This window comes from Saccopteryx leptura, chromosome 5, assembly GCF_036850995.1.
Source record: "Saccopteryx leptura isolate mSacLep1 chromosome 5, mSacLep1_pri_phased_curated, whole genome shotgun sequence".
Lineage (NCBI taxonomy): Eukaryota > Metazoa > Chordata > Mammalia > Chiroptera > Emballonuridae > Saccopteryx > Saccopteryx leptura.
In genome coordinates this window covers 122,543,702-122,561,086 of record NC_089507.1, presented here as the reverse complement: position 1 = coordinate 122,561,086, position 17,385 = coordinate 122,543,702, and the positions used below count along the sequence as shown (strand labels likewise).

At 38.8% G+C, this 17,385-nt stretch overlaps 1 protein-coding gene and 1 non-coding gene across 2 annotated transcripts in view; both read left to right on the top strand.

Annotated features, from left to right (window-relative positions):
• Nucleotides 1-17,385, top strand: part of GPR158 (G protein-coupled receptor 158) — a 509,338-nt gene that overhangs the window by 162,783 nt on the left and 329,170 nt on the right. The window lies entirely within an intron of this gene.
• LOC136407399 (small nucleolar RNA SNORA51) lies at nucleotides 4,942-5,072 on the top strand. The gene has a single exon (XR_010751939.1). It is a non-coding gene; the product is annotated as a small nucleolar RNA SNORA51 (small nucleolar RNA).

The following is a 17,385-nucleotide window of genomic DNA, read 5'->3' as shown; positions in this document are numbered from 1 at the left end:
CAGAGATTTTGAATCAAGAAAATTGAAGGCAAGTAGAATGATTTTTGAACAGATTTTTTTTTTTTTCTTTTGAAGCTGGAAACGGGGAGAGACAGTCAGACAGACTCCCGCATGCGCCCGACCGGGATCCACCCGGCGCGCCCACCAGGGGGCAATGCTCTGCCCCTGGGGGGGGGGTGTCGCTCTGCCGCAACCAGAGCCACTCTAGCGCCTGGGGCAGAGGCCAAGGAGCCATCCCCAGTGCCCGGGCCATCTTTGCTCCAATGGAGCCTTGGCTGCGGGAGGGGAAGAGAGAGACAGAGAGGAAGTAGGGGGGGTGGGGGTGGAGAAGCAAATGGGCACTTCTCCTATGTGCCCTGGCCGGGAATCGAACCCGGGTCCCCCGCACACCAGGCCGACGCTCTACCGCTGAGCCAACCAGCCAGGGCCAATTTTTGAACAGATTTGTTACAGAAGCAGTAAGAACAATGAAGCATATATCCTAGATACTTTTTTCCCTCTACACCAAGAATGCTAAAAGCATCTACCTATTTTTAATTTAACTTAATTATTATTATTTTGCTTTATTTGTTTTTATTAAATTTATTAGGGTGACATTGATAATAAAATTAGGTTTCAGGTGTACAATTCTATGATACATCCTGTATGTTGCATTGTGTGTTCACCACCCCAATTTAAGACTCCCCTTAATTTTAATAGAAACATTTCAAAGAAAATTAAACAGTAACAGGAGTTTTTGGGACCGAGTTATAATGAGTAAGATAGCTCTATCAGTTCCTCCAGGGGAAAAAGTAGTTGACAAAAAGACTTCTGTTTCTGGCAGAATGATAGATATGTTATTATGAAAAGCTGGATAAAACAAAATAAACATAATTTTAATTTAATAGCTGACTTTGTTAAAAAGAAACAAACAAAAAACTAAGGAAAATTTCCAAATGCCAAAAACAAAAAAAGAAAAGAAAATCCAAATCTGAAGCAAATACAGAGTTGAAACCAGGAGATAGGCAAGTTCGGGCTCTTGGGTTGCTGTGCGAACAAATGTAGGTATGAGGAAACTTATCTTGGAGGCTGTACTGCCAGTGCCGAGGCCACACAGGTTCACTTTGATTTGGGCAGACGGTAGAGGAAATGTGGAGCTGGAAAGCGCTGGGTCATTCCTGTTTATTGGAGGCTCGCAGAGACAGGCGAGCCAATAAGCAAAGGAAAACCGCTTTGCACAGTGGAGGGCAAGGGGCCAGGAACAGTGCCCCTCATGGTGGCAGGAGAGCAATCTGTGAAAATCGCCACAGATGGAAAGCACCCATAGTTTTTTACAGAGTATACACACACATGGCTTTCTGCCACGTGCTCATGAACTAATCATGCAAAGTGCTTGCAGCCAAACAAGTGAGCAGCCTACCCGCTCTTGTTTCCTCTACAGGGGTTAATGGCTTTCTGGTGGAGATTTCTCTGGAGCCTAGACCTGAGGCTATCAAAAGTGGCTAAACCCAAACTTTCAAAGGGATAACACTCTTCAGAGAAAGTGATCTAGACGAAATACACTTGGCTGGCAAATTGAACAAAATAACCTGTCTGATACTTCAGGGACCCTAGTTTGGGGAGCAGAGGGGAAGCTTTAAGGAGGATTTGCAACTACCAGCCTCATGCCTGCCTTATCTGGGTCTGGAGCTTGAATTGAAATTATCTGTTTAGTAGGACAGATCCAAGCCAAGACATTATTTTAAAGCAATTCTTGTTTGAAGCCCCCCCCCCCAAGATGCCTAGAAAAAGCTAGTGCAACTTTTCCCTGAAGAATCACCATCATCCAAGACCTCAGTACTCCCAGAGGCTGTGGTTAGCCCAAGAGTGTATGATAAAAAATAACAGCAGCAGTAGGAAACCATGAGCAATATAATGAAAATGAGAACAGATTTAGTTTCCAGAAGGTTTGAATTGTGCAGCCCACTTACATGTACATTTTTTATAAAATGAATGTACAGTCAGTCCTTTGTATCCCAAGTTTTGCATCCATGGATTCAATGAACTGCAGATCAAAACAGTATTTTCAATTAGCTGTTGGGAATAGATACAGAGGACTGATTGTATGCAATTTTTATGCCATTTTATATAAGGTTCTTGAGAATTTGTGTATTTTGGTATCTTCAGCAGGTTGTGGGGAAAAAGTTCCCTGCAGATGTGAGGGATGACTATACTTAAGAAAAAAAGAAAATGACCCAGAATGATGATCTGAGATTTAAAAAAAAAAAAAAAAAGGCAAGTGTTGGGAAAACAGCTGTGTCAGGCTTGCTCGCTTGTGCTTTGCATGATTAGTGCGTGAGCACATGGCAGAACCATGTGTATGTAGCCTATGTAAGGCTACAGGTGCTTTCATTCAGGGCGGATTGCGGATTGCTTGCCTGTCACTGTGAGGGCCTCTTTTGCTGTTTGTTTGCCTGCTGCCGTGAGAAGTGGTTTTCCCCTGTTTACTCCCCTGCTTTTGGGAGAATTTAATAAATGAGAATGGCCTGCTGCTTTCTGGCTCCACAGTTTCTCTACCATCTGCCCAAATCCAATGGGAACCTACCTGGCCTTGGCCACTGGCATTACAGTGAGCAAAGAAAATACTATTTTATGTGTAATACTTAACATTATGTGTAAAACTTTAATAATGCATACAGTGGTACCTTGAGATACCAGTTCAATTTGTTCTGTAACCGAGCTTGTAAGTCAGTCAACCATGTATCAAACAAATTTCTCCCATTTAAAATAACTGAAATAGATTTAATCTGTTCCAACCCTGTGAAACATCCCCAAACCATCCTAAATTATGAAAAGACATGTTTTTAATTAAGAAACACACATGTATACTTTACCAATGCATAACAAAATATATGAAATAAAAGAAAAACGTGTTATGTAGTACTGTATTCTTACCTTGGAGACAGATGAGTGCGGCTAACGGAGGTGAATGGTGGAGGAGGAGGGAGGGAGGAAGGGACTGTAGACACATAAACTAAAACTGCACTTTCTTAACACTAACTGTAAACTAAAACTGCATTTCTTTACTTTAAACAATACTAAAACTGCCCTTTCTTTACTTAAAGTGAAACCACAAAAACTTAATTGTAAAAAAATGCACTTTCTTAATTAACTTTAAACTTAACCTAAGCTTAACATTACATATTTTTCATTTAATCATCACCTATTTTTGCCTTTTTGTCTGTACTTTCGGCACTTTCACTTGCAGGACTTTTGAATAAAAATCTATCCAAAGAGGTTTGATTTTGCCTGCCTTTTAAAATGTTACAGAAATGTGACGAACAAGTACCATTAAAAAGTGCTCAAGCCCGACATGTTGAAACTTTTTCTAGGTGTTTTTTTTAATGAAACTTGAAAGCTTCTCCCACATTGCCAGCATGTCTTTAATTTCACTTGTTTAGAAATCACTTCCTCCGACTCTGCCTCCTCCTCACTACTAATCTGTTGCAGAAGCTCTGTATGTTGCATCATCTGTAGCTCCTTAAACTCCTCAGTTGAGAGTTCCTCCTCATGTTCCTCAACAAGCTTGTTTACATCACCTCATCTACCTCCAGACCCATTGACTTTCTGAGGGACACAATCTCCTCCAACGCTTCTACCTCAGTCTCACTCTCTGGTTCGAATCCATCGAAGTCCCTGTCTGCAACAACATCAGGCCATAACTTTTTCCATGCTGAGTTCAAGGTTCTTCTTGTAACCTCTTGCCATGCCAAGTCAATAATGCGTAAACATATCATGATGTTGTAGTGATCCTTTCAAAACTCTCAAAGGGTTAGAATTGTATTCTCAGTCACCTCAAAGCAGTGGTGGAACAAGTGCTTTATGTAAAGCTTTTTAAAGTTGGAAATGACCTGCTGATCCATAGGTTGCAAGATTAAAGTCGTGTTGGGTGGGAGGTAGAGGACTTTCATGAATTTGAACTCATTGAGAATGTCATCTTCAAGACCAGGTGGGTGGGCTGGAGCATTTTCAAGGATTAGCAATGCTTTCATCGGGAGTATATTTTCTTGAAGATATTTCTTCACTGCAGGACCAAATTTAATGAGATTTACCCATTCAATAAAAAACTGCCTCATAACCCATGCCCTAGCATTGGAGCGCCACATAATCTGCGGTTTTTCTTTAAGAATCTTGTGAGTCTTAAAGGTTCAAGGATTTTCGGAATGATACACTAGCAGTGGCTTTACTTTACAGTCACCGCTAGCATTTGCACACAATGCAAGGGTCAGACGGTCTTTCATGGGTTTATGGCCTGGCAGCTTCTTCTCCTCTGTGGTGATGAAAGTCTTCCGGGGCATTTTTTCCCAAAACAATCCTGTTTCATCACAGTTGAACACTTGTTGGGATGTAGCCTTCTTTTGCAATAAGTGCAGCAAAACGTGTGAGGTACTCCTCAGCTGCCTTAATGTGAACACTTGCAGCTTCACCATGCCTCACCACAGAGTGGATGCCAGATCTCCTCTTGAAATTTTCAAACCAGCCATGACTTGCCTTAAATGTATTTTCTGCTGCCTCATTTGAGGTTGATGGTTCTTTCTTCTTCAAGTTGCCATAAATAATACGTGCCTTTTCACACATTACAGTCTCCGTCACTGTATCTCCTGCCAGCTCTTTCTCTTTCACCCATGCCAGCCAGCAGAAGCTTCTCCATTTCTTCATGGATATTTGTCCTTAATTGGGACAGAATTTTAGTTCCTTTCACTGGATTTTCACTTTTGATGGCATCCTTTTGTTTAAGGATGGTCCGAATTGTAGATGTATTGCAGTTGTACAGCCTTGCCAGTTCAATCACTCGTACACCACGCTCATGTTTTTCTATTATTTCTTGCTTTACTTCTATTGACATCATTCTCTTTTTCTTTTCACGCACTTTCTTCACTCTCATGATAGCACACAAAAGAAGTTAGTAAAAAATGCAAAAATGGCCTCTCAGTGCTTACTGCAGGCTGTGTTCTTACACTGACTGTACAGAAAGAGGAGGCAGAGTAAACCCACCCATGTACCCTTCAGCCCTGGCTTTTTGCCTGGTCTGTATTGTGAATGGGGGGACATGGGGTAAAAAAAAATGCAAAAATGATGCAAGAACGAGTACAGTGCATAAGTTTTGACTTGATTCTGCGGGTAACACATGAGAAAGAATGAGATGCTGGTGTTGTGCTGCCAATACTGGACCCATGTGCCAATGTGCCAACTAGTGGTAGCTTCCCGAATCACAACTCATATCTCAGAATTTCGCTTTGATCTGCAACAAAAATACGGACCGAGTTGCAGCTCGTGTCTTAAAAAAAAATTTGTATGTTGGTCTGCTCGTATCTCAAGGTACCACTGTAATTTGTGACATTAGAAAAAATTACAAGATGTAATTAAATTACTAGACAAAATATGTAAACTAGGAGGAAACTGATCAAGTCTGAGCTTGTATGGTTCTTGAGGAGGGTAAACATTAACAACATTATTACTACTATTTACATTAATTTCATCCTTGTTATATACCCATCATGTTGCTGTGATGTGTATATTAACCTACATTAGGGCCCACAATAACTCTATGAGTTTAATGATATTATTATCTCCATTTTACAGATGATAGAACTGACAACCTGAAGCCACAGAAGTGAGACAGGATTTGAATCCAGGTGATCTGGTTTGGGTCCATGATACTAACCACTAGGCTGTATTACTGCTAATTAATTTGCAGTTCTTATGCATGTAAAATTTAAAAGGTAACCACTTAAAGGAAAGTAGTATACAATAGCTATGCATTAAGAAGAGAAACGAAATAAAAAGGGAACATGTTAGCAATTCCACAGAAGTATATAAAAATCAAAGCAAATAAAAAGAATAAAATAAGATAGTAGAAATAAATAAAAAGATTAAAGTAATGAATAAATATTGCTTTTTAAAAGACAAGATCAACAGATTGGCTTAAAATAGGAAATCTAGCTAAATTGTGTTTAACAGATTGAATTAAAAATAGAAAATTTAACTATTCTGTTTAGATGAAACAGTCAAAATACAAGAACACAGATAGTTTGATAGAATAAAGATGAAAAAAGATATGCTAGGCAAATAGTGAGAGAAAGCTGAGGTGTCCATCTTAAAATATGATAAAATAGATTTACAGGCAAAGAGCACTATTGGTTATAAAGACAGTCACTATATTAAAAGCAAAGGTTAATTTTAAAGTTGTATGCACCCAGTGAAAAAGCTTTAAATTAGATATAGCAAATACTGATAGAACTGCTTGAAAAAACTGTAAACCCACCATAAGGGTGGGAGATACTAGAAAATGGCAAGTTGAGGAGACAGTTAATAAGAAAATAGATTGACCACACAGTTGAGAATGTTGACTTAATGTACATAAACTGAACTCTGTACTCGCAAATTATGGTCTTTATATTTTTCTCAATCACAAAGAATGTAATCTACAAAAATTTGCTATGAAGCCATAAATCACATTTTAACCATTTTTAGTGAGCTAGTGTACTGACCACACCATGTTTGCCCATTCAGTTAAATTAGTCATTAAAAAAGATTAACTTTCTCTCCACTGATTTCTGCTTATGTTTTTATTTCTTATTTCTCCTTGTTTCTAGTTTCTTATCTGAGAAGTTAAGATTATCAAGTTGAGACTGTTCTTTCTAATATTATCAGCTGAAATAGCTGCATTAATTCAGGGAAAAAAGACTACAGAACTAGAAATACTAACAGTCCTAGAAAGGAAAACTATATAATTAGTGTTAAAGAAATTATTCTCCAAAAACACATATTCTAAATATGTACACAACTAACAACAGACCTTCAAAATACATTAAGTAAAAACTGATCAGCCCTGGTCAGGTAGCTCAGGCGGTTAGAGCATCATCTGGCTATACCAAGGTTGTGGGTTCAATTCCTGATCAGGGCCCATGTAAGAGTCACCAATGAATGTCTAAATGAGTGGAACAACAAATCATTTTTTTCTCTTTCTCTTTCTTTCTCCCCCTTCTTCTTTCTCTAAAGTCAATAAATTTTAAAAAATGTTCAAATCAGAGTAGAAATAGACAAATCCACAATTCAAGTTGGAGACTTTAGTACTCCTCACTCAGTAATTTGTAGACTAAGTACACAGAACATCAGTAAGGCTATACAAGACCTGTACAACACTTCCAGGTAACTTGATCAATTTTACATTTAAGTCAAGGAATGTTTCAAGGGAAATTAGAATATATTTTGAATTAAATTAAAGTAAAAATGCAACATATCAGAATATTGTTCATATATTATATTTTTTTTACTTATCCTATTGTAAGGTCTCTTCATTTTTTTTTTTTGTAGTATAGATTAAAGTTTCTGTCTAGTATCATATTATCTCTGCCTGAGGAATGCTTAACATTTTCTTTATTTTTAGTGTTGTTATGCTGGCAAAAATTTTGTATTTCATCTGAGAAAATTTTTTGTTTCTTCTTTATTCTTAAAAGTATTTTCACTGACTATACCAGCAATTTTCAACTGGTGTGCCACAGTTTTAGGTCTGGGGCTGGCTTGTATTCCTATCCCCCCAAACCCCAGATACCTAGGTTTGAGTGCCTCACCTCCTTTATTCTGTTCCCCCAGCTTCAGTAGGTGTTCACTAGTGCCTTAAGAGTAACATCTTTGGCCCTGGCCTGTTGGCTCAGTGGTAGAGCATCGGCCTGGCATGCAGGAGTCCCAGGTTTGGTTCCCGGCCAGGGCACACAGGAGAGGCGCCCATCTGCTTCTCCACCCCGCCCCCTCTCCTTCCTCTCTGTCTCTCCCTTCCCCTCCCGCAGCCAAGGCTCCATTGGAGCAGAGTTGGCCTGGGCGCTGAGGATGACTCTATGGCCTCTGCTTCAGGCGCTAGAATGGCTCTAGTTGCAACAGAGCAATGCCCCAGATGGGCAGAGCATCGCCCCCTGGTGGGTATGCCGGGTGGATCCTGGTCGGGCGCATGCAGGAGTCTGACTGCCTCCTTGTTGCCAACTTCAGAAAAATACAAAAAAAAAAAAAAAAAAAAGAAGAAGAAAAGAAAAAAAGAAAGAAAGAGTGAACATCTTTGTTAATCTTCTACCAGTGACTGAGGGAATTTGTCGATGGGGGAAAATGGAAGATTTATCTGGGTGGTCTCTTGTGTCTTTTTTCTCTTATCTTCTTTCATGCCTGCATCTTGAAGGATGCTTTCTCAAACTCAATCCTTCAAGTGCTGTGAATTCCTCTTATATGTGTGGCTCCCTAATATTTTATACTCTTTGCTAGCCCATATTTAAGTTCTACCAATTTATTAAAATTTTTAACTTAATTTTTACTGGTTTCTGGCAACATCTGTGCCAGGTAAACAAGTGTTTTTATCCTCTTTCTCCTCACAGGAGCCTTTCCTTAGATTTTAGAATAGAGTTTGTTGATGTGTCACCTCAGCTTCCTAATGAGTTCAAGAAAAGTTGGGACTTTTTAGATTGTCCAGAATTTTCTTGGTTATTTTTTATTTCATTAAATGTGAAAAACAATACTGTTTTTAGCCTCTACATCTCATCTAGTCCCTGGCAGTGCCCATCTGTTATGCTTTAATGGGATACTATGGAAATGTAGAATTTATATTCATGGAGTATATTGACAAATCACCAAGGCCTTGGGTTTGGATTAATTCAAGCAGGAATTGCATTATAACAATCTTTACATTTCTATTTTCATCTTTTCATTACTGGTGAAAGTTGGAGTGTTAAAGTAATAACAGCGAACATATACATAATACATACTGCATGCCGAACCATTTTAAATGTGTTCCATATAATAACCCATTTAATCCTCACAACAAATTTCATTTTACTGGTAAATTGAAGCACAGTGAGGGTAAGTTTCTTGTTTAAGATATGCAAATTTAGAATTCTGAAGAGCATCTAGTCCTGTTATCTTATTTTACAAATGATAAATCTTGACTGATGAATTAAAGGACATATCTAATCTAATACAGGATCAAGATCTTCCCATTACCATTTTTAATTTAATAATAGCACTTGATTAAAAGTGGGAGTACAGTTCTAGTGCTTCTGACACTCATTTAAATTGATCTATTTGATTTTCCTTTAATTTATATTACTGGGAGGAAATGTGATCAAATATAGAAATGAACTTTTCTAGATTGTCTAGACCCTGAAATCCAGTTTTGAATGATTCCTTATTTATACTAGAATTTATTTATATGTTCAACTCAAATGATGGAGAAGAGAGCAGTTTTCAGATTTAATTATATCACATCCACTTATGTATGTCCAAGTACAGAATACAACCACAGTTAAAATATTCATCTTTATTCAGACAGAGAATAAAACAAATGCCCATAGATTAGAATTTTTTAGTGAAAGGCTGTTTCCCTCTAGATCAGGGGTCAGAAAACTTTTTGGCTGAGAGAGCCATGAACACATATTTTAAAATGTAATTCCATGAGAGCCATACAATGACCCGTGTATATTATGCATTATCCAATAAAAGTTTGGTGTTGTCCCATAGGACAGCTGTGATTGGTTCCAGCCACCCGCAATCATGAACATGAGCGGTAGGAAATGAATGGATTGTAATACATGAGAATGTTTTATATTTTTAACATTATTATTTTTTGTATTAAAGATTTGTCTGCGAGCCAGATGCAGCCATCAAAAGAGCCATATCTGGCTCACGAGCCATAGGTTCCCGACCCCTGTTCTAGGCACAGGAATTCTGTCCTGGGTTAAGGACAGGATGCAAAACTGAGGCCTAGAATTAGATCAGGACACAAGCAGCCACACAGAACTCGTGGAGAGAGAAGTGAGAAGCCATTTTTAATAGGGATAACTTACTGGGTCTTTCAGCCTGGTTCTTTTTCTCTCCTTGAGTCCTACGTGGCTATTGTCAGTAGGTAGGTAGACAGATAAGCAGGTAGGTAGACAAATAGATAATCTGTATATATATATATATATATATCTTTATACCTGTATCTATAGATATCTATATATCTACCTTAATGTATCTGATAGCTATCTGATAGATACAGTATATTTGGAATAGATCTAACTCCAGAATGATGTCCCATTCAAAACCATCAGAATTAGTTTTTTGCATAGCTCATTTGGAATGTGTTTTATGACCTACACCAATTAATGTCTAATAATTTGTATGTAATAATTCACAGTGGATGGTGATGTGTTCATTGGGGCTAGGTTAGTGTAGAGCAGCAGTAAGTACCACAGGGGAAGTTTCTCATCATCCTTGAAAATGCTGCTCAGACTGAAGGACTGGGCAGCTACAATGGGCTATCAGGACTGAGGAGGACTTCCGAGACTGTCCACCTCAGTGTTCTCACTCTACTGACAGCATGAGTGTGGCCTGAATATGGTGAATGATTTCTCCTAAACGAGACCATATCATTGCCTTTGCAGACAGTTTTATTTTGTAGACAGCTGGCATTCATTCACTGGGATGGGCACCTGGTGTCGTATCATCCTTCCATCTGTGACTTTAGAAGTTCATTGTCTTCATCACTCAGTTTGCTTATTTCTAAAGCAGGGATAGTGACAGTTCCTTTCTGCAAGTCTGACTTTAAGATTATTTAAAATAAGATGTGAAAAGCATTAAAAGGGGAAAACTCAATACATATTGAATAAAACTCAGTAAGTGTTCCTTATAATTATTAGTTATATCAGAATATCTATGCTAACTTTTAAACTTTAAAATAGTTGTTTTTAATTTAAATTTAGTTAATTATTAAATCCAAATCATACTGTAATGTGTATCAATGCCAATATACTTATAGTTTAGATAACAGAGTCCTAGAGATGATATTGTCAGAAAATCCAAGATAGGTGTATACAAGGTGAAGGTGTGGGCAGTTCCTTGCCCGTTGTTTATCTCGGGAAAACACCATGCCTTAGTTCCGGCCATAGTAAATTATCTGTAAATATGTTCAAAAAAGGTATAAATATATAGTAAAATACATATAAAATAAGTTCCTAGTTAAAGTAAGTCTATATATTTAATTAGGTACTTCTGGTTCTATATTTGATCTTAAATTTTCAATCCTGATCAGACTACATTGGTCATTACAAACTATCATTATCTTTGCATTGAACTATGTATGAATTTCTTTACTTTAATAAAGATTTTGCAGCATCTTCAGTACACTTCTGATTTTAAAGTTATTTATAAAAACAATTTGATAATATACTTATAATTATATGCAAGCTCTGTTTTCAAATTCAAGACAAAAAAAACATTGTTTCCCCAATCTGTGGTCTTGTTCGCCACATCTATTAAATACGAATGATGACAGCATCTTGAATCTAGTCCATGTTTACTCTCCAGGAGCTTGTTTGCGGTGATACAAATTTTTCTTAATTTTAAAGTACACTTACTTTTCTTCTTAAATCATGCTTTGTGTAGAAACAAATGAATTTATTTTGCTTCCTCAATATGAAAATTGCCCCTGTAACACATTTCCTGAAATATTTAATTTATCACCATATTTAATATAATCCCAGTTTTAACAATTCGGGATACTTTTCCTACTGTGTTAATGAGTTAGTTATTAAGACAAGGCATTTGGATGTCTGTTGTCATTTAAGATCCATTTTATTTTTTTTAGTCTATTTTTTAAAAGATTTTATTTATTTATTTTAGAGGAGAGAGACAGCGAGAGAGATAAGGAGGGAAGAGCAGGAAGCTTCAATTCCATTTTTTGTGCGTTGACCTGGCAAGCCCAGGGTTTTGAACCAGTGACTTCAGCATTCCAGATTGATGTTTTGTCCACTATACCAGCACAGGTCAGGTCAGGCAAGATCCATTTACTTGCTATATGGTTTTTCTCATGCAGCAGTGATAAATAAATGAAAATCTTGATACAAACAAGTCTTCACATCAGTGCTTTGGGTGAAGTATTTTTATTCTCTTAAATTGTTCTATAATAGAAAAATAAGTAAAAATTAAAGTCTAAATTAAAATCTAACCTTAAAGAGTTTTAAGGTCAAGACAGATTTCACAAAGGTCGACTAAGGGATTCGTCACCTAATTCTTAGAGATTGATGTGTACGCCTAACAGCCCACTTGGATTCAAGTCACTATGTCACAACCAATTAGTGGGGCTGCAGCAGTTGCACACTATGAGGATGTAGATAGGGAGGCACGGTCCCTCACAGGGACAGGGTGCTTAGGAAAAGTGGTTGAAGGAAAACAAAAATAAATAAATGGCCAGGGTCCATGGCTTGACTTCCCAGCACACAGGCACATGCACACACACACACACATACAACACCTGTGTGTAGTATTCCCAATAGTGTCACTCCAATGAACTGGGCATGCCTAGAGGATATATTTCTGTTTGTCACGATAGAAATCCCAGAACCTAAACTAAATAAATACTACTGCTGCTATTTTGGTGCCTAAAAAGGTACATTCTTAAAATTTTACATTTATAATTTCATTTATAACTTGCATTTTTTTAGTGACAGAGAGAGACAGAGAGAGGGACAGATAAGGACAGACAGACAGGAAGAGAGACAGATGAGAAGCATCAGTTCTTCATTGCAACACCTTGGTTGTTCATTGATTGCTTTCTCATATGTGCCTTGACCAGGTGGCTACAGCAGACTGAGTGACCCCTTGCTCAAGCCAGAGACCTTGGGCTTAATCTGGTAAGCCTTGCTCAAACCAGATGAACCCATGCTTAAGCTGGCAACCTCGGGTTTTGAACCTGGGTCCTCTGCGTCCCAGTCCAATGCTCTATCCACCGCATCACCTCCTGGTCAGGCTCTTGTATTTGTTTATGTCTTGATTGTATTCTGAGGTCTCTGGGGAAGCAGAACTCTATCAAGAAAGCACTGACTATATTTGCTTTAGCTGTATGTGTCTCTAAAGGGCTTGGTTATCCATTTATTGTTTTGTTTTGTTTTTGGTGGGAAACAATGAAAAGTGAATAAATTATAATGATGAAAACTTGAAATATATATGTATCACATGAAATTACAAGGAGAAACATAGTTTGTCATGAAGACAGTAAGCTGTCAAACTAAGCTATTATTTCAGAGGATTTTTAATCATTTTGCATTATAACAGACATCAAGATTTTTAAAAATAGAAAAGTTCCTAAAATTATTGACTTTCAACCCATTTTGAAAACAATCTTGACATTTTAGAAAACAACCTTGTGATTAATTTTAACAAAACATCTTTGTTCAGTTAATCCAGGGATCGGGAACCTTTTTGGCTGAGAGAGCCATGAACGCCACATATTTTAAAATGTAATTCCATGAGAACCATACAACAACCTGTGTACGTTAAGCATTGTCCAATAAAAATTTGTGTTGTCCTGGAGGACAGCTGTGATTGGCTCCGGCCACCCACAACCATGAACATGAGTGGTAGGAAATGAATGGATTCTATACATGAGAGTGTTTTATATTTTTAACATTATTATTTTTGTATTAAAGATTTGTCTGCGAGCCAGATGCAGCCATCAAAAGAGCCACAGCTGGCACGAGCCATAGGTTCCCGACCCCTGCTCTAGATAATTGTTAAATAGTATATTAGATTATGGAAACCACTTGTTTCTTAAGAGTGGTTTTTAGTTCTATTAGTGAGTGAGTCATAAATCTAGTTCATTCATTATCATAGCTCTATTCCTAACTCTTCTCTTCTACTTAATGCAGTGCTTATATCATTTTAGGGCAAAGTTTTCTTCTTATATTCTTTCTTTTTCTTCTTCACTTTTCTATGATGGTTACATATGCACAAGATAGTGTGGCAGGATAGGAGTCCTACAACATATTCTTCATGTTCTGTGACTCACCAGTAATTTGGCCTCTGTTTTCTCACCTTCACCTCATGATAATATGAGGATCAAATTAGATCAATTATTGATCCACAAACATGTGTTGAACTTCTGTCATATGTCATATACAATGATGGATACTGGGGACACAAAGTTGAGTAGGATATAGCTGTTGCTTCCTGTGAGTTTATGTTCTAGTATGGGGATTGATGTGTAAATAATTATGACATGCAGTGAAATGTATGAGTGAGGTAGGAGAGGCAGTTGAGAGAGAGTCAGAATATTCACAGTGGGAGGATTTATAATGTGCAATAAAGGCCCACCAAACAGGTGAAGAGAAAGCATTCCAGGCAAAGGGAAAAGCATTTAAATATTTTCCAAGTGTGCCCTTGGTACAGGCCCACTTAGAAAATATGAGGGATTCTCATTATTTTTAAGAATCAAAGGATTATGAAAAATGTAACTTGAATTAAAAACTATCCTGTTACAATTGTTGATAATAACCTTGGAGAAGTGCTAGTTTAAATTCACAAATAAGATATGGAGATAGAATGACAAATTTAGTATGTAATTAAATGTCAGAAATTAGATTCTTCAAGTCTTTATTATCATAAGCCATGTTAATGAACATTTTCATTAATTACCTTGACAAGAAAATCATCACACACTACAAGGTCACAAAAACATAACAAATACAAATTAACATTGCTTAGGATGTCAAGGTTAATTAATTAAATATAGGATTGGCTGGCATTATAGTCAAAATCCATACAATGTAGAAAGAGATGGGGAAATTTACTCAGATTCAGTTTGGCTCTTTTTATCTATTATGTCAACAACATTTTATAACATTGACTTTTAGAAGAGAATTCTATATACTATCTCTCTAAAATGACCAAATTCCTGTTACTACTCTAGCCTCTTGTGTCATTTGGAATACTCTGGGAAAATTTTGGTGTTAGAGGTAAGAATTTAAGAAAAAAAAAATAAGACAGGTTAGTTAATGACATGTACTTTAATGTTTAAAGATGGACCAGGTATCTACAGAATCAATTTATAAAGCTTAAAAGCAAAAGAGAAAATGTATATGATGATAAAACCTTAACATACCTTATCATTGCATGGAAAAAGAAAATGTAATTTCAAAAGGAAAGGCGAGGGTAATAGGAAACATCCAAGGGGGAAGTAGATCAATACTCAAAAATAATGGTCACAAAATATATATTTTTTTGGTCATTAGCAACAGAAATATAATAGGTAAACAGGTAAGTGACTCTGTAGCAGGGAGGTTTTCAGATGTATAAGGCAAGGCATTTCTTGGAGTATTTTCTTGTATTTGTCTCACTGTGAACTTTCACTTATGTTCATTCTTCTAGATAACTATATTTTATGCAAATAATATTGCCTTTTGAAATGTTTATTTAATGCCCATTTTTGTGTGTGTGTGTGTATGTGTGTGACAGAGACAGAGAGAGGGACAGTCAGGGACAGACAGGAAGGTAAGATACACATAAGTATCTCAAAGAGAGATGAGAAGCATCAACTCTTCATTGTGGCATCTTAGTTCTTCATTGATTGCTTTATCACATGCCTTGACTAGGGGGATACAGCAGACTGAGTGATCCCTTGTTCAAGCCAGCGACCTTGGGGTTTTGAACCTGAACCCTCTGGGTCCCAGTTCAATGCACTATCCACTGCCCCACTGCCTGGTCAGACAATGCCCAATTTTAAGTGAACCAAATGTACTATATTTCCTTGGTTGTATAAGGGCACCAAAGTAATGCACATTAAAAATAAAATTTTACTGTAATAAAAATTTAATTAAAATACTAAAAAAAATTCAGAGGAAGACAAGATGGCAATGGAGTAGGCAGACGTACCAACTCCCACCTCCCAGAACCAAAGTGGATTACAAACTAATTTTAAGAACTATCATCTGGAAAAACCAACTTTGTACTAAACTAAGAGGACTCTTCAACCAAGGAACACTGAAGAAGCCACACAGAGACTGGTAGGAAAAGCGGAAATGCGGAGAGGGTTGTCCAGCTCCCCGGAGCGAACGGCAGCCGGGAGAAACTCGCATGGCGGAAAGTGAGTTTAGCAGAGAGGGGAGGGTCCTGAGTCCCAGGAACAAAGTCCCAGCCTGCAGCCCCAGAGCCTAGAAGAGGCTTATGGACAGCATTTAGCTGGAAACAAGACAGGATACTGTTTGTGAGAAAGAGACTGATTTCTCAGACCCAGGATTCTTCTTAAAGGGACTGCACAGAACACCTCTCTCACACCACTCACCCAGGGCTCAAGGGGACAGGGAGAGAGGAGAGGACTGGAGTAACAGGAAGAGAATGTAATCTAGGAGGCACAGGGAGAAACATTTTGGGAGACAGCCACCCTAACCCCTGGGACGAGTCACTCCCCAAATCTGAAGTGAATATTTCCCCTGGAAACAGCAATACCAGCAAAGGGAAGCAGGACACTAGCCAAACAAGCTCTTCCCTGGCACTCAGAGCAGAGTTGCTTAGAAGAAGGGAGCTTTCAGGACTACAGTAGTGAGTCTTAGGGTCTGAGCTGCAGCGCCCCCACCCTCACGGCTGAGGGATCACCTGAGGGCGGGCAGCTGCGGGACGCGGAAGCGCAGTTCTGTCGGCAAGGGGGGAAGCCGGGTGGCCACCACTAGGCCCAGGTGTGAGCTCAGTCTTGCCCAGCAGGGGAGGAGGGGGTGTGCAATAGTGGTCAAGCCTAGCTGTGGGCCATCTGTAATCCAGCCTGCGGGAGAAGGACAGGAACCCTGGAAGGGGTGGAGACTAGCCCTTGAGCAAGGGTGCAGGAGCACAGCCTTGCCCCACCCACAGAACCGAGGCTTGTGGCCTGATTTGGGAGCTGGCTCCTCCCATGGGGGTGGAGCCAAAAATCCAGAACAGGCAGAGTCCTGCCACTGAGTGTGGGCATGCAGTCCCGCCTGGCCTGTGGAGCCAAGGCTTGCAGCCGTCCCACGATTTTAAGTGAACCAAATGTACTATATTTCCTTGGTTGTATAAGGACGTCCCAAGTCCTCTTGCAAGGGTAAGACAGAAACTTGGAAACAGGCGGAGACCTGCAGCTGAGCAAAGATGCTCGCCACTGCCCTCAGGGCCGAACATAACTCCACCCATGAGGGTGGGGCAAAGGCCAAGGACACCAAGGCTTGTGCACCCGAGCACGTGATCACAGCAACTCCCGTGAAGGAGAGGTTGAAACCACAGCAACAGCCACAGTGGGCAGGCACCGGCAACACCCGTACCCAAACGCCGTAGGCAGCAACAGCAGAGGGGGTGGTGGGCCTGCAGACAGACAATACCTAGGGAACAGAGGCCACACCCAGTGGACTCCAGTGGCCAAGACTTTCTTTTACACAGAGAAAATGAGAAGGCAATGAAATGCAACACAAATGAATCAAGAGAAATCCCCAGAAAAGGACCTGAATGAATCAGATATAACCAAATTACCAGATGCAGAGTTTAAAGTAACAATTGTTAGGATGCTCAAAGATATTAGAACAACAATAGATGGTCATTATGAACACCTAAATAAAGAGATAGCAA